Source organism: Malania oleifera, chromosome 10, assembly GCF_029873635.1.
Source record: "Malania oleifera isolate guangnan ecotype guangnan chromosome 10, ASM2987363v1, whole genome shotgun sequence".
NCBI lineage: Eukaryota > Viridiplantae > Streptophyta > Magnoliopsida > Santalales > Ximeniaceae > Malania > Malania oleifera.
In genome coordinates this window covers 90,015,185-90,041,672 of record NC_080426.1, presented here as the reverse complement: position 1 = coordinate 90,041,672, position 26,488 = coordinate 90,015,185, and the positions used below count along the sequence as shown (strand labels likewise).

At 37.4% G+C, this 26,488-nt stretch overlaps 1 pseudogene; it reads right to left on the bottom strand.

The window, feature by feature from the left end:
• LOC131166772 (ATP-dependent zinc metalloprotease FTSH 8, chloroplastic-like) overlaps nt 1-26,488 on the bottom strand; it is a 58,555-nt pseudogene that overhangs the window by 2,194 nt on the left and 29,873 nt on the right.

Sequence of the window (26,488 nt, the reverse complement as noted above, 5' to 3'; positions counted from 1 at the left end):
CTAAACATAAACCTATTTATTTTGACGCTGAGTGTGTACTAAACCTGATAAAAAAAAATATATGTTCACCAAATAGTATTCAGCAAAGCATAAATATGTCAATCACAAAATCACAATCCACAAAAACACATTTACTTGGTTCATCCAAAAATTGGCCTACAGGCAGAAACTCACGTCCAGAGATACTATATTAAATCGGCAGAAATAAATACCCAAGAAACCCCCTCTTCGCACGTGCGAATAACCCTAGTTTCTTCCTATTGTTCTCTCTGATTTCCCTACAAGAAATCCTCCCTAAGAAACCAAATCTGAGCTTACCTTGCCTTACCCTTGCGCGTGCCTCCGCTGGAGGTTGGAGATCCCCCCAATGCCGAACCTCCGCTGCCGTCTCCTTCTCTCGTGCGGCTTCACTCCCGCGCGGCTGAAGAACCCTCGGCTACAGGTGCCCTCGCAGCTGGTGAAGACTCGCAGCTGTGGAACGGAAACCCTCCTGCGCTCGGGTGAAGAAGACTCTCGCTGCGGCTCTGCAAGAGACTTGCTGCAGGCGTCTCTCGCGTTGGTGAAGACTCGTAGCTGGAAAGGGAAGATCTCCTGCGCTGCCCCTTTTTTTTTCTCTGAAGCTGCCAAGACCTGAAGATGAAGAACCCCCGCCCCCTGCTGTGTTTTCTTTTATTGTTTACAATACAAAGAGAGATAAATTACATCACTGCCCCCCTTTAAAATAAAAGAAAAACTGCAGCCATTGGATCTCTCCAACGAAACGGACGGCCTGGATTTTCCAACCAATTAAGCTTGATATTCCAACAATAGTAAAAAAAAAAAAAAAAAAGATAATTACTTGTCTATTAAATCGTCCAGGCCTCAATAAGGCAGAATCAAGAATATCCGCATGGTTAGTTGCTGCAATCATAATGACACCAGTGTTTCCCTCAAAACCATCCATTTCGGTCAAAAAGCTGGTTAAGAGTCTGCTCCCTTTCATCATTCCCTCCTCGAATTCCTGTTCCTCTTTGCCGTCCAACAACATCAATTTCATCAACAAACACAATGCAAGGAGCATTCCTCGAGAGGCACCAACACCAACAAACATTTCAACAAACTCAGAACCTGATATAGAAAAAAAAATGGAACCCCTGCTTCGCCAGCAATTGCTTTTGCCAAAAGAGTCTTCTCAGTTCTCGGGGGGCCAATAAGAAGAACGCCTTTGGGAATTCGAGCACCAACTGCAGTGAATCTCTCAAAGTTAACATAATACTCATAAAAGTGATTATAGTCCTACTAGGTATCAAAATCCTTATTGACACCAGTGACTAAACCCAACTCTTTCATCAGAAAATTTCTTGATTCATGTTAGACTAAAAGAATAAAAACTATGACAGCTAACTTCAAGAAACAAGAGAAATATATGCTTTAATGGGGGGTTTGCGCCAGTGGCATGGACAAAAAATCAGCAGAACCTGTCAGCATGAGCTGTATGTGTGGTGTAATTATTAGCTTGATTTTGTAATTAATCCTAGGGATCGGGTTAGTTGACCAATCTTGTGTATTAAATATAGGAATATTTAGTTTCTCTTAGAATAGGATTGTTTCTGGCTTTGTTAGAAAAAAAAAAATAGTATGAGAATTATCCACGAACACCATTGTTTAACATGGTATCAGAGCAGTTCTAATCTTAAGAGAACTCTCTAACATGAACCAAATCTCGTATTCGGAAGCCCATACCCAAAAGTTACCATCAAATTTTTTTTCCCTTTCTTCTTGTTCATCTGAAACTACGTAGCGGATCCCAATCCCATTATTCCAACCATACCAAACAACCCAACACTACCAATTATTGTCCACCAAGACAATTATGTGTTTCCTACTAGTATCACACTGGATAAGACCAATTTCTCATTATGGTCTCAACTCATGGAGATGTGCTCTCTAGTTGCATTCCGCGATGGCTAGGCTTCGAGTTCATATTTTTTTGAATGGATTTGTCTCTGATTTTGATCAGGTCGGTGGAGAAATCGTACGTAAAGGCCCAAAACTTGATTTGGAGAGCACATATGGTTATGTCAAGAGAGAATATCAATAATGACAGACAATGGGAGGCTCTTGTCCAATCTCTAAGAGCTCAGCTATGCTGGCCAACCAAACTCGGCAAGGACAATCATCTGGTTGTCGAAGAATCGAAACAATCAATCAACTAGAAAGTCCAGCTGCCTGGTATGTACTCATTGTGGTGAAACAGGGCATTCAAAACAACAATGTTATGAAATCATTAGCTATCCTGAGTGGTGGGACTTCACAAAGAAACCTAGAAAGAAGATTGTAGGGTAAGCAATGGTGACATCTACGGAGGAAGACCAATCACAGGCAGCCTACAGCAAACTTTGCCCACCTAGGTATTGTCATTTGTATTCTCTGCAACTTCTAAGAATAGTACTTGGATTATTGATACAGGTGCATTCGATAATATGACTAGGGACTCTGGTCAGTTACAATCTGATCTCCTTTCTCCTCAATTTGTTATCTCCACAGTTAATGGTAGCACCTCTCCTATTACTAGAGAGGCATCTGTCATCTTATCTAACACTCTCACATTAGACACAATCCTTGTCGTTCCATCCCTTGAATATAACCTTCTGTCCATTAGCCAAATTACCTCCACTTTTGCTTGCACTGTAATTTTTTAGCCATCGTTTTGTGTTTTTCAGGACATTCTAACTCAGAAGATTCTTGGTTATGGTGTTAGGCGGGGCAAACTCTACTACTTGGAGTTGACAGAAAATGGGGAACTAAAATTTAGTCAGGCAAATCAAACTAGCAGCAAAGACAAAGCTTGAGCAACTATATGGTTATGACACCGAAGACTAGGACATCTTTCTTTTGGTTATCTTAGAAAATTACAACCACATCTTTTTTCAGTTTTGAATGATTTGGATTTTCATTGTGACATTTGTGAACTAGCTAAGAGCCATCGTGTTTCTTATTTACCAAGTTTGAATAAAAGTTCAGAACCTTTTGTGGTTATTCACTCTGATATTTGGGGTCCTGTAAAAATCCCTTCTATTTCTAAATCTCGTTATTTTGTTACATTTATTGATGAATGCAGTAGAATGAATTGGGTGTCTCTACTTCACAAAAAAAAGTGAGGTATGTACAACATTTCAAGAATTTCATAATATGGTGGGCACTTAGTACCAGAAGCAGATTCGTGTTCTGCAATCCGACAATGGTACTGAGTTTGTAGATGCATCATTTGGCAAGTTTCTTAGTCAACATGGGATTCATCATTAGACCTCTTGCACCTATACTCCGCAGCAAAATGGATTAGCGGAGAGGAAGAATAGACAACTATTGGAGGTGGTTCGTGCATCTCTCTTTGGCATGAACATGCCTCGGTTCTATTGGGGAGAAGCTGTGAAATCCGTTGCCTACCTCATTAATCGAATACCTTCTTTGGTGATAGACTTTCAAACCCGCAACAAAAGATGCAATCTTTACTTTCAGTTCCCCATCTCCCAAATCTTGAACCACGAGTCTTTGGTTGTACTATATATGTTCACATCCCCAAAAATCTGCAAACTAAATTTGATCCATGTGCGAAACGATGCATTTTTATTGGCCATTCTAATTTTCAGAAAGAATATTGGTGTTATAACCCTGAAACCCAAAAATAACATATGACCTGGATGCTTCTTTTCATGAATTAGAGCCTTCTTATTTAGGGGGAGTCTTTGGACCTTCTCTTCACGGGGAGAGCTCTAATGAAGAGAATGTGTTACAAGAAGGTGGTGGAGGAGATGATCTTATAGAGTTAATAAAAATGAATGAACATTTTGGGAAAAGTATTCAATGAAGTTGTGATAGTATTCCTGAAATTGAGAGTGAGTTATTAGTTCCTCCCAAAAATGAACGAGGTGCCCCCGATATATCAGAATCACCGATGTCCTTAGAATTGCCCATGTCTACACCATCAACTAAAGAATCAACCCAAAATGTTCTTCCTCAGGTAATCTCGAATCTCATGTCTAATGAGTCCCATGAAACACATGTTCCTATAGAAAATATAGCTCCTAAATATCCCCAAAGATCGAATGAGGGAGTCCCAAAGAAACAATATGAACTTGGTCCTAAAGCCAAGATCAAATACCCGATTAGCAACTATGTGTCCTCCCATAGATTGTTTGAATCACTATTTATCAACTATCCAATGTATCTATTCCTCGTAGTGTGTAGGATGCAATGATAGATCCGAAATGGACAAAGGTGATGAAAGAAAAATGGAGGCTCTGCAAAAGAATGCCACTTTTAACTTGTTCCATTATCTGAAGGAAAGAAGACGATTGGATGTAGATGGGTGTTCACAGTGAAACTCAAAGCAAATGGCAGTATTGATAGATATAAAGCAAGGTTAGTTGCAAAGGGGTATACGCAAAAATATGGGGTGCATTATCAAGAGACTTTTGCACCAGTAGCCAAGATCAATATAATTCACATTCTCATTATCTATAGCAGCAAATCGAGACTGGCCTCTGCAACAATTTGATGTTAAAAATGTTTTTCTTAATGGAGATTTAGAGGAAGACCTAGATGGAGTTGCCACCCGGAGTTAAACGTAGTTCTTCGTGTAGAAGTGAAGTTTGTAAATTGAAGAAGTCATTATATGGGCTAAAACAATCACCTAAAGTTCGGTTTGGGAGGTTCTCTTCTACAATGAAAGCATTTGGTTATAAGCAAAGTAATCCAGACCATACATTGCTTATAAAACACAAAGAAGGGAAGGTAACAACTTTAATCGTGTATGTTGATGATATGGTCTTGACAGTAGATGACCCATGCGAAATGAAAGTGTTACAAGAGTATTTGGCTACTAAATTCGAAATGAAGAATTTGGGGCAACTTAAAATTTTTTGGGGATTGAAGTAGCAAGATCAAAACAAGGGATTTTCCTTTCGCAACAGAAATATGTGCTAGATCTTTTAATGGAAACTGGAATGCTTGCTTGCAAACCAGTAGAAACGCCCATAAAAATGAATCATAAAGTGGGAATTTTTCCAAATCAAGTTCCAATAGACAAGGATTGTTATCAATGGTTGGTTGGGAGATAAAACTATTTGTCACACACAAGACCAAATATAGCTTATGTTGTGAGCATCGTAAGCCAGTTCATGCGTGCACTAAGTGAAGAGCATATGAACATAGTATATTGAATCTTAAGATACTTAAAGAGTGCTTCGGCGTGTTCAGCGCCGCCCCAACTCCCCAAAATAACTTTTCACCCCATAAAACCCTATTCTTTTTATAATAACCTAGGGCTCCTAGCCACATGCCTCCACGGGCTCTAGCTCTCAAGCCTCTCATGTCCAGCGCATAGGCCCTGCTTTTGTTTCACACAGTCCCAATGCATAGCCCACGAAATACATGCATGGCATGGCCTAGTCGAGACCCTCCTTCAGTGCACATGACCCTACCTTCTCATTCTCGTGCATGCATGGCCCATGCATGCATGGACCTTACGTGACTTTATAATGAAGGTCACAACCCAACCTCCCTTCTCTTGCACGACCTACATGCTTTCCTTAATGTCCAACTCTTCTTTTGCATGGTTCATCTCTTCTATTTCCTCTTCTGCTGCCAGTGTACCATACATGCCAAAGTACTACCTCTTAATCTTTGTATCAATATCTCTCAAAACATATTACAACCCAGAATGACTAAAAGCAACTAAATATGACAAAATAGGGTCCAACCAACACTCACTCTCAGCTAACTCATCTAGGTTCCGCCCTGAAGTTCCTAGACTCAGTTTCCTGTAAGTCCTGCAAAGTTGATATGTTTATTGGGGTGAGACACTTCTCAGTAAGATGGAATAAATTATTATCAGCGTGTGGCTAACATGAGTTTCAGTGAAATCAAACACATTCTTTAATTTACTTTAGCTGAAAAATATAGCATAGGTATAATATAACTCACACCTATACAGTTGGAAATATACATTTTCTTCACAATAATCAGCTTAGTAAATAATATCATTTACATAAATTCACATATATGCATAGAAGAAACCCCTTTTTGGACAACATATTCATCATGTAATATCCTCACATGATCTGGTTATACGGTCCGAAGACTAAACTTAGCCATGGTTGGCTTTCCACCAGGCTAAGTTAGAGAATTCCATCAGTTAGTCCGATTTGCCTACCTAGTCTGGTCCGAACTCTAGAGGGGTACAACAACTCTTCGTGGCCAAATCGACTGTCTGAAGGCCTACACGTCACACTACCGTGTGGCTACACTAACTCATTCACTAGCAACGGTACTGTGCTCTCATCACATCTGGTCCTCAAGATTCTTAAACCATATAATGCAATTTAAGTAATAAAGACGGTAATATAATCTCATTTTTGTAACTCAGTATAAAATCTATCATATCAAAACCCAGCATTGGGCCATCATATCAAAACCCAGCATTCAGCCGTCATATCAAACCCTAACATTCAGCCATCATATCAAACACAACATTTAGCCGTCATATCACATTTCACAATTTCCACCACATTTTCAGCATTTCCATCAATCAGTACAAATCACATTTTCACTGTATAATACCATAAAAATACTCAGATTCAATTGTGCAATAAAATATAAATAAATCTCATGCCATATGATTTTTGACTGATAAATCATACTATACTAAACTGCCCGAGAAAAATATATTTTCGTTGAAAACTAGGTCTAACCATCTCCATAACTTTTATTCAACTCAAAATACCAGTTCAATAAGAAAAAGGAGACAATCAACCCTACTCATTTTGGTTTTCCAAATATATATATATAAAATAACCAAAACCCATCGTTTCCATATGCCTGAATAATTCAGAAAATCATAGATAGTATTTTTGTATCCCTATTCTCAATTCAATCGGTTCAATTTAGAAAACAAATTGACATAATTTATTCCCCTTACTTGATCCTAAAAACAGCCTACCACGCTCCCTGGAAAAAATCCCAAGTTCCTGACTACAATGAGGAGAAGACCGTCAGCAAGCCAAGGAGGAAGAAGGAAATCACTGGGGGACTTGCCGAAGCCTCGAGAGGCCGTAGGAGAGAGAGAGAGAGAGAGAGAGAGAGAGAGAGAGAGAGAGAGAGAGAGGGTGAGAGAGAAGAGAAATGGAATGAAATGATTTTTGAAAGTGAAGTAGTTATCCCAAGAGGGGGGTGAATTGGGTTATTAAAAAATTTTAGTCCCTTTTATGGATTCTCGAATTGCTTGTTTAATTTATCAAAGACACAGCTTTTTTAATTCAATCAATTCACAACCCTATACTAAACACACCACAAGTAAATAAAAACTTGATCAAACAATCAATCAATTAATAACTTAAAATAATCAATCAAAGATACCCAACCAAACACAATTTGCAACACTAGTGCAATTTCAACTTTTGCAAGAACTCAAGATGCAACCGTATGGATATTTGTAAGCCCTGTATTTGAGTGAATTTATTTGCAATCTCTTAATTAAGATTTCCGCAAATGATTAACCAACGTACTCCCTTTTGGGTTTCTGCAAAATGTTAATCAAAACATACTTTCTTTTTATTAAGAGTCTTCTTTTAATTCTTAATTTTTTTGTCAGTCTCTTGCACTTAACATAGACACAACACAATATATAAAGGTGCTGAAAATAAAGAGTAAGGAAAGAGGAACATCGAGATTTTTACGAGGTTCGGCTTATCCCCAGCCTATGTCCTCACCTTTGGCCAATACCACCAAAGGATTCCACTAGAACACTCCTTTCCGAGTGGAGCAAACCGTTTACAATTTCCCTCTTTACAGGTAGAGATCCCTCTTTAAGCGATACCCCACACTTGGTTACAACGATCCAAAAGCCTTGAACTGTCAAGAAACAAGAAATAAGAAGAAGAGACTTGTGTACAAGAATCACTCTTAGATAGAGTAGGTTAGTACAACAATAAGCATAAAATATACTTCAATGTAAATTTCAATATAAAGAAATTGAAGCTCAATGTAAGTCTATCACCAGATTAATCTTCCTTTGAATGAAAGATTCAGAATTTAAAGCATAATTTCGTGTGAGATGATCAGCAAGAACTCAGTTAAGAGACCAGCAGGATGTGAGCGAGAAAGCTTTTGAGAATTGAGAGCACTTGGGAGTTTTGAGATTGTTGAAATTATTTTATTGGTTATTAAAATCCTTGTCTTGGGGGCTATATATTGAGTTTAAAAAGTTAATTCCTTGCTTCCCAAGTTTACTTGGAGTGTTGGTCAAGTTTACAAAAAGTTTGGAGCCCAAGAAACCAATTTTTAAAATTTTCCCATTTGTAATTTTAAAAATCAGTCGAGTGGCAGCCGCCTATCATGATTTGTCAGGCATCTGTCTCAGTTAAAATTGAAAGTCAGAATACTAGCAGTCGCCTATCAAAATAATGTAAGTCACCTCAGTTGACAAGGAAGGCGCCTATCAGGCTACCATCAGGCACCTGGCACCTTTCCATCTGCCAGTTCTTAAAAGACACAAAAATGGTCAGTCGCCTGGGAGTTTTGGTCAGGCACCTAAGCTTTCAAAAACATTTGTTTTTTAAGATTTTGACTTCGAAAACTCTTTTCATTTTAGGCCTTCATTATTTATAACTTTAGAAATCATATTTCAAGGTCTTTAGAAATGGTTTCTTAAGATTTTAATTTGTCCTAAAGAGCTTCAATACTTTTTATATTGATTTTTACTTGAAGTATTTACATGAAAACTTCCTTAAGATTCTATATTCTTCAACTCCTGGAGTCTCCATATATGTTCTTGCTTTGAGTCCTTTCTTTGAGTTTTCAATCACACTTTGAGCTTCCATAATCTTTCAAACTTTAAGCTTTCATCAATCTTTGAGCTTTGTCACCCTTTGAGTTTTTGCTTGAACCACTTGTTTGCATAATTCCATTGAGCTTTCTAATATTTTATTCCTGAAACATTTCAACTTGGAAACATATTAAATTACCTTGATTTGTTATCATCAAAATAAGAGTCATAAGCCTTGTTAGGCCAACAATCTCCCCCTTTTTTATGATGACAAATCCGGAGCAAAAAGAGACAGGGTTCCTTAAAAGGCTCCGCCTTACAATAAGCACACATGTAATAATAAAGTTTCAGTACTTAAACATAGATTGCAAGATTTATATCAAATAGTCAAACAAGGTTCTTTAAGCATTCAAAACATACAAAGATGTATATCTTTGCAATCATTGTTAACAACTTCTTTTGCCCTCACAATTTTTACTTCTTTTGCTCTCATAATTTTTCTCCCCCTTTTGACATCAATTAAAAAGTAAAAGAGAATTAACAAGCATAGTCAATATCAGAGCATTTAATATAAAATATTTATAGCCGTCTAAAGTAATACATGTATAAACAAGAGTCTGGAGAAACAAACCAAAAAGTACCAAGTGTTAATACAAAATGCAAAGACAAGATCAACATCTAAGAGCAACAAAATATCAAAAGATAGCTAAGATCAATCGGCATTGGCATCTGTAGAAGCATCATAAGCAGTTTCTTCAAATTCTTCTTTGGACGCATCATCGTTTTCTTCCTTTTTCCTTAGAATCCTCATCAAATGCAGCATCACTGGAAGGAGCGGATGTTAGCTTTGGTGCAACCCCAAGAAAGGGGGTGAATTAGGTATTTAAAATTACTTCCTAGGTTAAACTAGATCAACAGTATTATGCAACCTAGGGTCTGTCTATGCAATAATAAACCCAATCATTCACAATAAAAACATACATGTGCAGTAAATATAAATTGTAGAAATATTAAACAGTACACACACGATATGTTATCGGGGTTCAGCCAACTCTGCCTACGTCCCCGCCTCTAACTCGCAAGCTCAAAGATTCCATTAAAACTCACTTAACGGGTGGAGTGGCACCGATTACAACCAGGTCAATTAACAGGGCTAACCTCAACCAACACGCCTTACTAGGATGACGCACTTAACTTTCCTAACCAAGTCTAAGCCAGTCCGGAACTATTCAATAGGGCTAGTCTCCCTCTTCAAGCTCAAGCTTGGAATACAATCAATATGAATTTACGTACAAGAAAAATGTGCTTCTTCACAAGCAGATATGTACATTAGTATAGCTTAAGCAATATTGCAAGCACGTATGATATGTAAATATGCTCAATGCTCTAATGTGTGCTAAACACTCAATCAAGTATAGATAATCAATCAATGATCAAGAGTGTAAACCTAAGCAAGATTTGATACACAATATTTGAATATCTCAATATCAGATCAAGGTTTCAAATATGCTAGCAAGTTGATTCAAACAAACGCAGCAAGATGTTCTCAATATACTAAGCACAAGGAGTGTTTGAATGTAAGATTTGAAAATGATTTTTGCACATAAAAATATAGGTTTAGGTGTCTTGCAATGACAATACAAGAACCACAACCTTCCAAGTCCTCCCACACAAGATTTATCAAATTAAATCAGTGGAAGAACTTGATGCTTCTACTCTCAACAAAAAAAAAAAACAATATAATCTAATGAGAGTATGAGCAAATTAGAATGATGCACAAGCACACTAAATACACTCATAACAGTTGAAAGATCAAGAAAAATGGAGCGTATAAGTGTTTGGGAGTAGTATAGGCTAAAATAGGATTTTTGATTTTGAGAGAGTTTGGCCCTAATCAATTTTGCTAATCCTCGCTAATTATGACAAATGAACAGGTATTTTTAGGCAAGGAGGATTTTTCGACTGTTAGGGACTAAATGGGGATAGTTAGAAAAGTTTAAAACAAGTTTAATGAAATTAACCCATTTTACCCCTTTTAAAAAAATCAGTAAAAATGTTTTAACTCGAGAGGTTCGGGTGGCTGAACTTAAGTTCAGTTGCCCGAACAGACTTAGGCAAAAAATCATTTTAAAAAGGTTCGGGAGCCTGAAATTATACTCAGGGTGGCTAAATCAAAGTCAGTATCCAAATTTTCGAGGTTTGAGTGCCCAAAGCCAAGTTCGGTTAACTGAACCAACCAATTCGGTCGTGTAACAACCTCCTTATAAAATTAATACATTCTCTACTATTTTAAATTAAAATAATTTCCTACACAGCGGAAAGCAAATAACATGAAACTCAACCTTATATATATATAAAATACCAGAGTGTCTAAATATTCCACAAATATTACATATTTCATTGTACTCTTAGGAACTACTCTTACTAATACCAGGGCTAACAAAATTAAACCCCAAAAACACTCACTCTCAAAAATTGTAGACTAATAGCTCCTCTATCTGCAAGCCTGCTTCGCTCGCCCAACTGGCTCACCTGAAAAATAATTCAACACTGGGATGAGCCAAAGCTCAGTAAGATGAAACATGATATTACTAGTGTGTGGCTATTGAGATGTGGATTTGTAAAAATTAATCCGAGATAAGAATAGTTCAAATAACTAAAACCGAAAAATGCTGATACTACATAACATATTGTAAAACCTTTAACTACATAATTTAACATGTCAAATTGTATGAAATTACTTTTCATAATAATACTACTATTTCAAAAAATCCGATAATACTATAATATCTGAGAATATTTCCCTGAATGGATGTATGTCATGATTTAACCCCTCATGATAGGGTTGTGCGGCCCGAAGACTGGATCTATCCTGGTTGGCCTACCAGGGTAAACCACTCTACTCTTCGATCAGATCAGCCCTCCTTAACCCATATCTGATGGGGAGCCTATCCACAACTAGGCACGATCGACCTCATACGATTTACTATCTGAGTTCAATGGTTGCACTCTGAATTGAATATTTGTATATCTGTAGCTACGGTATCGTGCTCTGCTGTCTGATCCATCAGGGTCTGATACTATATAATACGTTTATATATACAACTAACTATTTTACCATGATTCTGTAATAACTGTATAAACCATAACGCTGTAATAATCTGTAATTATATCAATTGTATTTTTCTGAGATAAACTGTAAATCTACCTGTTATGGCATTGTAAAACTGTAAAATCATGGTATTCTAAAGGATACTATAAACGCATTTCACTGTATGTATATTCTATAAAACATATTCCTGAAAATACTGTAAAAACATGTTTCTATACTGTATTCATACTCTCATGCCACACAATAATTTAAAATATTTTAACATCAATAATAAATTGCATAAATTTCTACTTTGAATAATAATCTGGTAAAAACATAAACTTCATACTGAAATTATACTAGGTTTTCTCAGCATAGCATGTTTCCCTTACCAAACTGTCGAAAAGCCCCTATCGTATACTGATCTTACACCCGCAGGGCTTCCTATTCCACACCCTAAAAACCACATTTTCCCAAAAAGAATATCAATATTTCTTGGCCTACATCATTTCCTACAACTTCCATAAGGTCAAAAACTGAACAAAATGCCTTACTCTGATTCTGGGGAGAAATTTGACTTGATCCCACCAACGATCCGCCCCAACAGACTTAAAGAGAACTCTGTCAAAAGCATTGTGGTAGCCTTAGATTGTTGATCCGGTGACTAACTGGGCCGAAATTGAAGAAAGTTGGAAGGAGAACCATAGGAGAGAGAAAAAGGGAAACACGACACTGAATTTCTGCGTAAAATTGAGTTTAAGCACTATTTATACTGCGGGATTCGTCGACGAGTCACGTCACCTCATTGAGGAGTCCTGTAGAAATTTCATCGACGAACCTGTATCCTCGTCGACAAATTTCAAACATCCCAAAAATCCCTCTCAGTATCTTCTTATCGATGAGACGAGACCTTGTCGACGAGATCCTGAAGAACCCTCGTAGACAAAACCCCTGTGTTCGTCGACGAGGCCTGGGAAATTTTCTTGGAATTATCATCTCCAAAATGCAATGTCGTGCTCGTCAATGAAGTCGGCTGTCTCCTTCTATTATTGTTTCCATTTTCCTCCCTCTTTATTATTTAAATATCTTTATTCTTCGAATTGTTACAGGTCGCCTGAGCCCATTTTGAACGTGATCGTTTGGGTGCCTGAGTAGTTGAAAAGGAACCTGACACAGGTTCGGGTGTCGGAGGGAGATACGCTTTAAAGTGGTTCAGGTGTTTGAACATGAAGTCAACATGTTGACTTGTTCGGTCGCCCGAGCCATTTTACACGGCTTGGGTTCGGTTGCTCGAACCCACTCAACCTTTTTAATTTAAGTCCATTTTTGTCTGAATTGATTCTCCTGATATAATAAGTGATGTTGGGGAATTTTTGTGCTTTTTTTTAGGGATCTAAGGACTTTCTATCCTACTAGAAAAATCTGGCGTCAGTTGACCGAAGATCCCTAAGGTCTTTTTAAGGTCTGTGTAGGTATCTAAAGTCCAACTAGGGTCGATTTAAGCATACCTACCTATCATGCATGATGTAAATTATTACAAGCCATAGGAGTGTACATTCCATAATAATATTACATCCCAAAATGAAGTAAGTGAAAAAGAAATACAAATACAACACAGCCTTCTTCATTCATCAGCATGAACATAGCACGCGATCATGATATGTCTTTCGGTTCGAGTATGCACACAAGGTGAACCTGCATGCAAACCTTAGTACAACTATCAGTACCAAGAGTATTTGTTATGATCAATACTGGGTGTGACCTATGAGGTCAACAGCGGAGCTAATGTCAATGGGTGCTGCACCTTTGGAAGAGCTAGCCAAATTCTTCTCCATTTGATCTAAGCACTAAGCAAAAGAAGAATAGTGGGTTTCTACAGTGGTAACTTTCTCTTGTAGAGAATCTAGACCAGTTTGCATCCTTTCACTGAAGTTGAGGTAATGAGTATAAAAAGGTAGAAACCAAGTTGGTGTGTCGGCGTCCTGGGAAACATATGGAGCTAGCTCAGAAGACTGAGGAGGAGGCTCAGGTGTGGTCTGCCTACGACCTCTATGAAACCACCCTTGAGTGTACTTCTTATAACCCATTAGCTTAAGAGTTGTGGATGAAAATATGTCATAATGGGTCTTTCTAACAAAATTGAAGGATGGTGTAAGGATATGATGATGAGCAAATACTAAATTCCGCAACCCTTCATAAGGAAGAATGATAAGAGGAGATTCTTCCTTTATGATCATCCATTTGATTATCAAGCTTGGTAGGTCCAACTTCTTACCTTTCAGAATGCACCACATGACAAAGCAGTCAAGAAACGAAGCATGGTCATGTTAACCGGTTCAAGGTAGGATGTTGTAGGTGATCATTTTTTGCAAAATTAATGCTTGGAGGTTCAACTATTTATAAAGTGGGGGATTGCCAAAATAAATGGGTTCTTCAGTCATAACGAGTGGTAAGCACTCCTGTGGAGTAAGCCCATGTTCCATAATCCACTGCTTTTTAATAAGTTTACACTCAAAGTCTCCTCGCTTGATATGGAGAATTTTTCCTAACGACAATGGAGTGAGGTGAATGTATTTCCCTAAGAGTTCAGTTGAAAACCCAACATCTTGCTTCACCATATTGGCATAAAAAATTTTGACCAAATTCAAATAATGTCCAGTGGCCTGATACATGATAAATTTTTAACTACCCAATATCTTCAAAAAGTGATATGATTTTAGGGAAATCAGAACTAAAGAATGAAACATCTAGGACTTTACCAAGAATTGGATCCGATGATTGGATTTGATTCCGATAGAGTGTCTTGGCCTGAGGGGTGGTTAGCCACTTTTCAACTTCGTCGTTGAGGAAATTTTGAAGGAAAGTGGTTATTTTAGGGAAGGAGAAGGTGTTTTAGGGAGAAATGGAACAGAGTCAGGCAACTGATGGCTTTAAAAATGAAGGATTTTTGTGTTTTGAAAGGGCAACCCACCACGAGTCAGGCGCCTAGCGCTCGAGGAGTCAGGCGCCTGATGACCCAAATTCCATCAGGCTATAACATGATAGGCGCCTAACCTTTAGGTGTCAGTTGCCTATCAAGCAGGCTTTCTGAATTTCATTTCTATACAACTTCTTAAAGATGTAGCAACCCTAATTCACGTCTAATAAATATAAACCAATCCTCTGAAAGTGGTTTCTTGAAGATACCTACTAATTGATCATTTGTATTAACGAATTCAAGAGTTATATCTTCTTTTTATACGCGATCTCTTAAGAAATGATGTCTAATATCAATATGTTTTGTTCTTGAATGAGATATTGGATTTTTGGATATATTTATAACACTAGTATTATCACACTTAATTGGGATTGTTGTATATTCTAAATTGTAATCTTTTAATTGTTGTTTCATGTATAATGTTTGTGCACAACAACTACCAGCAGCTATATACTCAGCTTTAGCTGTGGATAATGTTACAGAATTTTGCTTCTTGGAAAACCAAGAGACAAAGGATTGTCCTAAAAAGTGACAAGTCCCTCTTGTACTTTTTTTATCGATTTTACAACCTGCATAGTTTGCATCGGAATAACTAATCATGTCAAAACTAGTGTCTTTGGGATACCATAATCCTAAATCAAGAGTACCTATCTAGTATCTTAGTATTCTTTTAACGGCTATTTGATGTGATTCTTTGGGAGCGAATTGGAAACGAGCGCACATACATACGCTAAACATTATAACCAGTCTACTTGCTGTCAAATATAACAAGCTTCCTATTATGCCTCGATAATATTTCATATATACGGGTTTTCCTTTTTTTATCTTTATCAAGGCTAATTGAGGTACTTGGTAGGCTCGCCAAGGCTTGAGTCCTTAACTACCAAGAATAATATTTATGAACCTAACTATTCCCAAGTTCTATAGAAAGTGGGTAAGTTGGGTGTTGATTCACGGAGACTTGAATTGTAGTTAGTAAACCGCTTCAAATTAATTTATTATAGTCTTGCTATGAAAAAGAAGTGAAAAGGTGGTATTTTTGCAATGGGGTGGGTTTTCTATCTACTGAAAAGCAAGTAAAGGAAAGTGATTAAATCTAATCTATATGAAAGCAAGTAACTTTACCGATTACCCTACTCTTACAAAGTGATGTTGTGGTCGATGCTGGACACCATGCCTCTATCTACGTTCATCTAGACTTCCATAGAAGTGCTAACCTAAGCAGGCCAAAGTGGGAGAGGGGAGATTGAGGGCACAGGGTAGCAAGGGTGCATCAACCGTCTGGAGCATGGTCAGAAATCAGAGTATACCCCGTCTCCACGATGGACGAACACCTCTGCGGATCTATAGCTGACTACTTCCCTCTAACTGATACGTAGAAGCACTTATCTTTTTCCATGTTCCATCATCAAACACACAACAGATAAATAGAAAGTAGTAAATCAAACCATGTAAATGAAAGCAAGAGTGAAGAAAATCATCCCTTTATTATTTCAAACATCTGTCACTAACGCCGAGAATTACAAGAGGAATGACTGCATAATATACATGAGTTGCACAAGAACGCCGCTGGTTGTCACAGGCCAACAAACACTTCATGCACTCACCGAAATAGGCATGAGAAGCTATGCCACTCCTAATCTAATATGGCTCTCAATGACATCTTAAGTCTGTCACTAACCTAAGAGAGGCCAAAGAGGAACCCAAAGCTCATGTTCTTATCAATTATTTATAAGCTCTAGGGTTTACAAAGTTTGTTTTGCATTTTAGGAAAGTTTGCGGAAGATCTCACGTAGCAGATCGTCGCTGTCAACCAAGTCACCCTTTTGTCATCTCGTGTGCGTGTTGGTCGAGACTTGCAGGAAGTCCAGGATTTGAACTTTGATGCCTTTGACTTCGTCATGCCTCAGGGTACCGATGGTCGAGCTGATGGTCGAGACTTGTAGTATCTCGGTCTTCAGGAAATCTCAGAATCTCAACATGGTTGCCCTTAAGGGTCTCTTGGTCAAACACTTCGTCGAGGCTCTCAGTATCTATGAATCTCGGTTTTACTCTCAACATCTCAACGTAGTCACCCCAGTGGTCACTTGGTCGAGCCTTGCAGCAATGCCATCTTAGTCTGAACCTTAGAGTTTGCTGTGGAAGACTAGGTCACCCCTGGGGTTTCCTAGTCGCGCCACATGGTCGAACATCATCTTCTTGTCTATGTATGCCTTAAAGCTACTAGATCCTGTCTGAATGTGAGCTTTAATTCCTCTAAATTCTCCTTCGCTTCTAGTAACGCCTAACTCCATGATTTTATATATTTTCTTGAAAAGACAAAAAAAAAAAAAAAACCATGCATAGCTCCAAACAATGATAATTCTGCGTAAATGCGCAATAAAAGGAGGATAATCAAAGGTAAATGAGGGTCTAAAATCATATATTTTAAGGACTCATCATAACCCCCAACTTACACTTTTCTAGTCCTTAAGCAAAGCAAAATCTAAGAAAACTGTCAAATCCTACCTATATCCTCTTTCGCGGGAGACACGATTGCATTTACCGTATGCAATAAGGCTTTAATCCCCTAAGTTGATCCCAGTGGATGAGTTCTAGTCTTGTAAGGGTTTCCAAGGCGACTACCAAAAACAACACTATAGCAAAATAAAAGTGGAAACACATGTAACACATTCATACCATTATATACACAGAAATATAAACTTGTTACACACAAATATCTTTGTTGGCCTTATAAGGCTTAACATATTATTTTGATGCTAACAAAAAAGTGGATCTTAACATGCTATGTTAAATGATGTATTTTCATGACTAAATGAAGAATGTAAGGTTAAAGAGTTCATGAGAGCTTGTACCTCAGATAAGGATGATTATATCAAGCTTGAAGCATGGATTTAAAGTTTTAAAGCCTGAAGATCATGAGAGCATTTATATTAAATAAATAGCTTCAAAGAATGAAAGCCCAAGTGATCAACATGGAAAGCTCAAAGAAAGATGAAACAAGCATAAATACCTCAAGGAATATAAGAATTAAAAAAGTTTAGGAAATTTCATGTAAGTACTTTGAAGAATTTCAATATGGATGCATGAAACTCTTAGGTAAATTTATTGGACCTAGATACCTTTTAACATACTTGGAAAATATTTTTATTAGGTTAAAAATTGTTTCAAAAAGGATAGAATCAGTTTTGGAATAAAAAACACCAAAAAGAGGATTTCTCAAATGCTGTCAATTTTTATACATCTGCATTGATGCACATTTTTATCCATCAAAAAATTCTTATTTTAAAATGTGTTCAACCTGAAAGTTTTAGGATTTTATCTTATCTTTCATTTGAAATCAAGATAATCAAATTTAGAGTTATACATAAAAAGTTATAACCAAAATACTAAAAGGTGCTCGAAGTTGACAGCATGACAGATAACTGTCAAGAACTGGACAGTCGACTGCTAGTACAATTTGAGGCGTCTGTGTGTGTTTAGACAGATGAATGACACCCTACGGCCCATTTGTTTTAACTAGATAGATGACTTCCCAAAATGGACAGTCATCTGCCACGCGGCTGTTTTGAATTTTCTCATAATGGTCAAATTTTTAAATAGGGTTATTTGGGGCTCAAAATTTTTGGAAACTTGGGGGATACTTCAACACACTTGGGGATCAAGTTTCATACCTTTTAAAGTCTATAAATAAGCCTCAAATATCATTGAATCATGGCACCAAGAATTCAAATTCTAAAAAAATTCAAAGTCTCTCTCAAATTGCTCTCAAATTCTCAAGGCTCTCTTTTGCTCTTAAGCTCACATATTGTGCACGAATTCAATTGAGATTTTGTTGATCTTCTTCACCAGAATTGTGCAACAAATTCTAAATCTTTCAATCATTGAAAGAATTAATTGGTGATATACTTCCTTAAGCTTCAAGTTATATTTCATATTGTGATTTACTTTGAAATATATTAGTTGTGCTGTAATTGGTGTACTAACCAGCTCTTTGAGGAGCAAGTTCTTTGAACACATCTATTTGATTTGTATCTTATAGATTGAGGATTCCAAGGGTTGTTTGGATCGTTGGCTAAGCAAGGGGATATTGCTTAGAGAGGCGAGCTCTAGCCTAGTTAAGGAGTGACCAGATGAGGGGATATCGTTTGGAGAAGGCGGGCTCGAGCCTTACCCAAGGAGTGTTGTAAAGGTTTGTTCCACCCATTAAAGGAACTTGTTTAGTGAATCCTTTGGTGGTTTACCAAAGGCGAGGACGTAGGCTGGGTATAAGCCGAACCTCGTAAAAATCTCCATCTCACTCTCTCTTTCCCTACTCTTTATTTTCAGTACATATTTAAATTGCGTGGATGGTTTAAATTTGAAAATCATATAAACTACGCATATTTGGAAATCAAGTAAAGTTAAAGTTTAATTTTGATTTGGGTTGCGAAAACCGAAAGGGAGTACGTTGGTTAAACCATGTCTTGCGAAAACCATACGGGAGTACGTTTCTTAGTTAAACACCCAAAGATAAATTAACTGAAAGTTTATTTGAGTTTTGAATATTTGGAAATAGTGATTGAATGTTGTATTGAACATCATATTAAGCAAATCCATATATACAGGGCTTCATTCAAATTATTTCTAGGGCTGACAACAAAAGCTTTATTGTGTTTGTGAAAGGATATTTGAATATTAAATTACATTCTTCACAAGGTTTTCAAATTCATAATCACAGGGCTTATATAAACAAACAAACTATCTGAAGATCTTATATTATCAAAGTGCTGAATGCTTTATATCTTGGTTTGGTTGTTTGTTGTTTAACTTATACTTGGCAAATAAATTGATTGTTTGGCTTGAAGATTGTGTTTAATTGATTGGTTGTTTAATTGTGTTATTAATTGGATAAAAGAACTAAATTCTTGATGGATTAAAGAATTAAACAAACAAGTCAAGAATTGGTTAAAAGAAATAAAAGAAGTTTAAGGTATCTTAAAAGGAATTAAAAGAAATTTTTAGAATCCAATTCACCCCCCCTCTTGGGAAGTTATTCCTAATTTCAATCTTTATACATGGCTCCATTATACACACACTTCGTAGCATTTATGGATTAACAAATTTTGAGGACGAAATTTTATAATTAGGGGAGAATGTAGAGACCCGGAAAATAAAATAATAAAATAAGATGAGAAAAAATAGATTTTTGACCAAGTAGGGAGAAAACCGGCGACAGTTTGGGGTTTTTACCGCGGGTTAGTAAAGGGTAAATGGTAAGAACCGAGCTGGTTAAAGAGAAAACTAGCAATGATTTTCTGAGAGACCAAGAAAACCAACGACAGTTTTTGTCAGCAGAGTTGAAACTATAAACAATCGAGAGCCATTTGAAAAATCAAAACAAAAATCTCTCTTCTCTCCTTCATGCAAACGCATGACCCTCCAACCTTCCACCGTCGATTCCGGCTACATTAAGCCTTATTTCAACGATCGGGAACCACCACGGGGTTCCTAGGAGGATTCTCTGCAACCAACGTGGAGCAGATTTTCAGGGCACCATCCCAAAATTAGGGTAAGTGAGATATTTAAAGTTTTATTGTTAGATTGAAGTATATGGAACCTAGGAAATGTTAAATGAGTGTTGTTTTGGGATTTGAGTTGATAAACTTGGGTTTGTGAGTTAGGATTCGGGTGAACGCCACATGTGTCATTTCGGGATTTTTTCGGGCGTAATTTAGGAAAACAGGTCTCGGGAATTAATTATAGTAGGTTTTTATTAAATTTTGAACCGGTTAATTTGGGTATACAAAATATATATATTTAAGTATGATTTATTTGAATAATTGGGCATTTGGAAAATATTGACCTTTGATATAATATATATATATATACATATTTATATGGAAAAGAATTGTGTGGCAGGAATACAACTTTCACAATTTAATTGGCTGATGTGAGTACAAAATGATGAAATATACTGTTGGATTGTGAACATTGGTTAGCTGTGAGTACAGTTAGTGGTGAATAATGATTGTTTGAGAATACCGTTGCTTGAGATTGTTGTGTGACAAATAATGTGATGTGTGTGCATGGGTCATTTTGTGTGGTTATTTGTGTGTATTACAATATAATGTTGGCAGGTGTGAGGAGTTTGTTATATCGCCTAGATGTAATCATGATATACGTTGGCAGGCTTAAGGAGTTCGTATATTGTCATTATATATTGAGATAGAGCATTGGCAGGCTTGATGAGGTTGTTCTACTGATATACTATGGGTAGGTCATGGGGATTGGTACTAGAGGTTAGTGGTGCCTGTGTGGGCCACGATATATTTTTTTGAAGATGTTAGTCCTGTGTGGACTATGTATTTTGTGAAGATGTTAGTCCTCTGTGGACCAGTCATGTGTGGAACATGTGTTCTATGTGGGTGTGAGTCTTATGTGGATCAGTCCTGTGTGGACCGTGTGTTCTGTGTGGGGGTGAGTTTTGTGTGGACAGTCCTGTGTGGACCGTGTATTTTGTATGAATGAGAGTTCTATGTGGATAGTGTTTTCCTGTGTGGAATGTGGTCTGATAAAATAAATGGTATGTTAATTTAATTATATATATATATATATATATTTATGGCAAGGTAAAACTTTCTACCAAGAGCTTGCTGAGAAAAGCGAGTGCCCTGGTATTTTCAGTTTGGTACAAGAGTAGAGGGAAGCTACTTGTATGGGTAGGTAACCTACCCTATTCTTGGAAACTTTGCCTATATACATAGCATGAGGGGATCTTGCTGAGAAAGGTGAGTGCCTTGACATTTTTAGTTTGGTACCAGAGCAGAGGGAAGCTACTTGTATGGGTGGGTAACCTGCCCTATTCTTGGAGACTTTGCCTATATACATAGATCGAGGGCTTACAGAATAAGGTGAGTTTAACGACCTACCTATTTTACCATTTTTTTTTTTTAAACATAATCAACTTGGACCCATCGGTACTAATGATATACCTAAAATACAATGCTCATACCTAAGCAGTAGGAAACGTAAAATCATATACATATCAAATCATCCATCCAACACAATACCAGAGTTTTACGACAACTGTCATATACATACACACATCCCAAAATATCCAAAAAGTGCCCTAGGGTCTCCACCCAAAAATCCGTCAAACCCTAGCAAAATGTCTTACCCTTCAGACAGGGTACAATAGTCGAATGTTAACGTTGCGGAGCTCTATCTGCTCTTCTATCTGGGGCTCCTAAAATGTTTATATAGCTGGGGTGAGACACCTCTCAGTAAGAGAAATAAACTAATATCAATGTGTGGTAATATGAGTATTTTCGTGTTATACATATAACAGTACATAAATCATATTTGATAAAATTGTTTGTATCATATCTGGGAATAACATAATTTATCATAACATGGTATAACATACTAAATTTCTATACATAAAAATCATCTCATATAATTCTGTACATGAAATAACACCCTGGATGAATAGCTGGCTGGTGTCATGTCTTACCCACACATGACTCGGTTATGCGGCCCAACGACGGAACCTAGTAATGACTAGCCGATCACACTAGATCAACATAAGTTTGTAAGTACGATGAGTCTGCCCCTCCTGGTTCGGGCACCAGAGGGACGCCTGCACTACCATAAAACCACATCGACTGCCGATCTCCCACTGCCCCTTACGACAAGTGGTAACACTAACATATACATGATCGTGATGATATAGCTACGGTACCGTACTTTGTGAAATACTAAACCAAGTCATCCGGGTTCTAATAACATATAATATATTTCCAAATAATGATACATGACTATTTCATAATAATATCTGTCATGTTAATATTTTCATAAAACCTTGCATAACATATCATATAAAATTCATAGCCCTTACACCGACATTTTGTATCTTGTAAATCACGGTCCTTACACTGGCATCGCATATCATTTAAAACCCTCAGCCCTTATGGCGGTATATCATATAAAATCCCGCCCTTATGCCGGCATATCATAACATACTGAATCATGAAATCTCTGAACTATTTAACAAAATATTTAGAACATAATTCCTGTATTGTTGTAGAGTTTTTTCCTAAAAATTGGTAATACATGAATATTCTGGGTAAGCATAATATTTCATCATCATAATTTCCATGTTAATTGTTACTCATGCCACACAAAAGGGGTAATATTCAGAACATAAAATCTATTCTAAAATCATATTTCTGATATTATACATGAAAATCATATTTCTGATCAATAGCATTATGTCCAACATAATTCTACAATATACATATTTACATAAAATTAAATGTTATAAAATAATAATAAATATATTTTCATAAGAAAGTTGACTTAGTTTATCCCCTTACCTGACTTATGGAAAAGCCTACAAATTACTCCAAAATTACACCCATGTGTTCCCTAGCTCAACACCTTGAAATTGATATTTTCCTAACAAAACTTCAGTATTATTTTCTCTAACATATTCTTCTCAGTACAGAAACACCAAAAACCTAATAAAACTGAAATTAACTAACTTATCCAAATTTTGGGATGGTTCCCAACTTAGCCTAACGAATGATCCACTCCTACAAAAATGAAGAGAAACTTCTCAGGAGTAGCGTGGCGGCTTCGGATTGTGTATCCGACGAAAACCTGAGCCAGAAACTTAGAGAGAAGGTAGAGGGGATGAATTCTAGAGAGAGAAAGAGGATGCATGCAAATTTTTGCGCTAAAAATTCGAGTTTGGCATACTTATACACCTGCCTTCATCAACGAGACACGTCACTTTGTCAACGAGGCCAAGAAGGGTATTCATCGAAGAACTCATAACCTTCGTCGACGAATTTCAAGACTTGAAGTTATCCCTCTCGGTAATCTTTCGTCGACAGGACACGTGGCGTGCGACTAACCCTGCTTTTTCCTTCTTCTTTTTTGAATTTTCTTTTTTCTCCCTCTATTATTATTTAATTTCTATAATTCTTCAAGTCTCTACATTCTTCCCTCCTTATTAAAATTTCTTCCTCGAAATTTACTATTTGTATCGAACACCATCCTTTAAGGAAAATGAGCTACTTATTTTATTACTTACCCTCACTTATGGCAAAGGAATACCATGGTTACATTCAAGGCTCTAGGAGATTACATATACACATAAAATAAGATTCTCCCACCACTGAAATACTATCTACTACTAGAAAATTATTATATCTAACTAACCTGCACAAAAAAAATTCCATATATTTACCAGTAACTTTTCCTGATTACTATTGATCCCTGCTGAAGAGATACAGGTACTTCTATCGTATTTGCTCCTCAAGTTCCCATGAAACTTCCTTTATTGCATGATTTCTCCATAAGACTTTTACTAAAGGAATCTTCTTATTGCGCAATTCTTGTTCTTTCTTGTCCAGAATCTGCACTAGTACCTCCTCATAAGCCAGAGTATCCCTGAGCTCTATCTCACCATAATTGATCACATGAGAGGGATTTGTGACGTATTTCCTCAACATGGAAACATGGAATACGTTGTGTATTATAAATAGAACGGGCGGTAAGGGTAGCCTGTTGGCAATTGACCCCACTCTTTTAAAGATCTCAAACGGGCCAATAAACCTAGGGCTAAGCTTACCCTTCCTTACAAATCTTATAATTCCCTTTAATGGAGCTATTTTAAAAAACACATGATCTCCAGCATCAAATTTCAGTTTCCTACGGTGAGTATCAACATAACTTTTCTATCGGCTCTGAGTTGCACTGATCCAGACTCTGATGAGCCAAACTTTATCATATGCCTGCTGCACTAATTCTGGCCCTACAACTCGCCATTCCCTTAACTCATACCAGTATAGAGGAGAACAACATATCCTACCATAGAGCACTTCATAAGGTGCTATGCTAATGCTGGCCTGATAGCTGTTATTGTATGCAAACTCCACCAGCGGCATAAACTAGGTCGAACTACCCCTAAAATCCAGCATGCACACTAGCAGCATATCTTCTAATATCTAAATCACACTCTTAGTTTGGCCGTCTATCTGAGGATGAAACGTTGTGCTGAAAGATAACCGAAACCCTAGAGCCTTCTACAAGCTCCTCCAAAACTATGACGTGAAATGTGGGTATCGGTCTGATATTATAGACACTGGCACACCATAAGAATGGACTATCTCCTGAACATAAATATATGCCAATCTGTCCATGGAGTAATTGACTTTGATATGAATAAAGTGAGTTGTCTTTGTCAATCTATCAACGACCACTTAAATAGCATTCTGACCATGCAGTTCCGGCGGCGAACTTGTCACAACGTCCATAGATACATGATCCCACTTCCACTCTGGGATGTAAAGTGGCTACAACTGGCCCATCGGCCTTTAGTGCTTAGCTTTTACCTACTGGCACGTCAAAAACTGTTATACGAACTCGAAAAGTTCCCTTTTCATGCCGCACCACTAATAAAACTCTTGCAAATCCCTATACATTCTAGTGCTACTTGGATGAACAGTGCACAAGCACCTATGAGCTTCCTCTAAAATCATCCTCCTGATGTCCATAACTACAGGCACGCACAACCTAGAACGGAACCTCAAGGCCCCATCAACAAAAATACTGAATTCATCTCCCTGTCCGTCATATACCTTAGCTATCAGCTATGCTAATTCTGTGTCATTTCTTTGAGCTGTCTTAATCCTTTCCTGTAGAGTAGGCTACACAACCAAGCTAGCAATAAATGCCTAAGGATGACTCTCTACCAAATTTATACCGAGTCTCTCCAGATCCATCTAAATCGGATGCTATACCTCTATAGCTACCAGTACTGGTCCTACTGATTTCCTACTCAGAGCATCAGCTACCATGTTTGCTTTCCCTGGGTGGTAACTAATAGTGCAGTCATAATCTTTAATAAGTTCTAACCACCGTCTCTATCTCATGTGCAACTCCTTTTGAGTGAAGAAGTACTTTAAACTTTTGTGATTGGAGAATATTTCGCATCTCTCATTGTACAAGTAATGCCTCCAAATCTTTAACGTGTGCACCACTGCAGCCAATTTCAGATCGTGGGAAGGGTAGTTATTTTCATACTCTTTCAACTTTCGGGAGGCATAAGCTACAACCCCACCATGCTGCATCAATACACAGCCGAGCCCTTTCAAAGACGCGTCACTGTAAATGACATAACCATCACCCCCTGATGAAATGATCAGCATTGGTGCAGTAACAAGCCTTTGTTTCATTTCTTGAAAGCTCTGCACACAACCATCATCCCATTCAAACCTGACATTCTTCCTAGTCAGATGTGTAAGAGGTCCTGATAAAGCTAAAAACCCCTATACAAACCGACGGTAATAACCCACCAGTCCTAAGAAACTCCTAATTTCTTAGACGTTCTTTGGCCTTTCCCAATTCAAAACTATCTCAATCTTGCTGGGATCCACTAAAATACCATCCTGATAAATATGAAAACTTGTTCTTGATCGTTACCTTATTAATTTCCCCGTAATATATACACATCCTCATAGACCTCTCCTTTTTCTTTACGAATAACACTGGAACTCCCCACGGTGATACAATGGGCCAAATAAAACCCTCATCCAGCAGGTTTTGTAATTGACCCTTTAACTCTTCC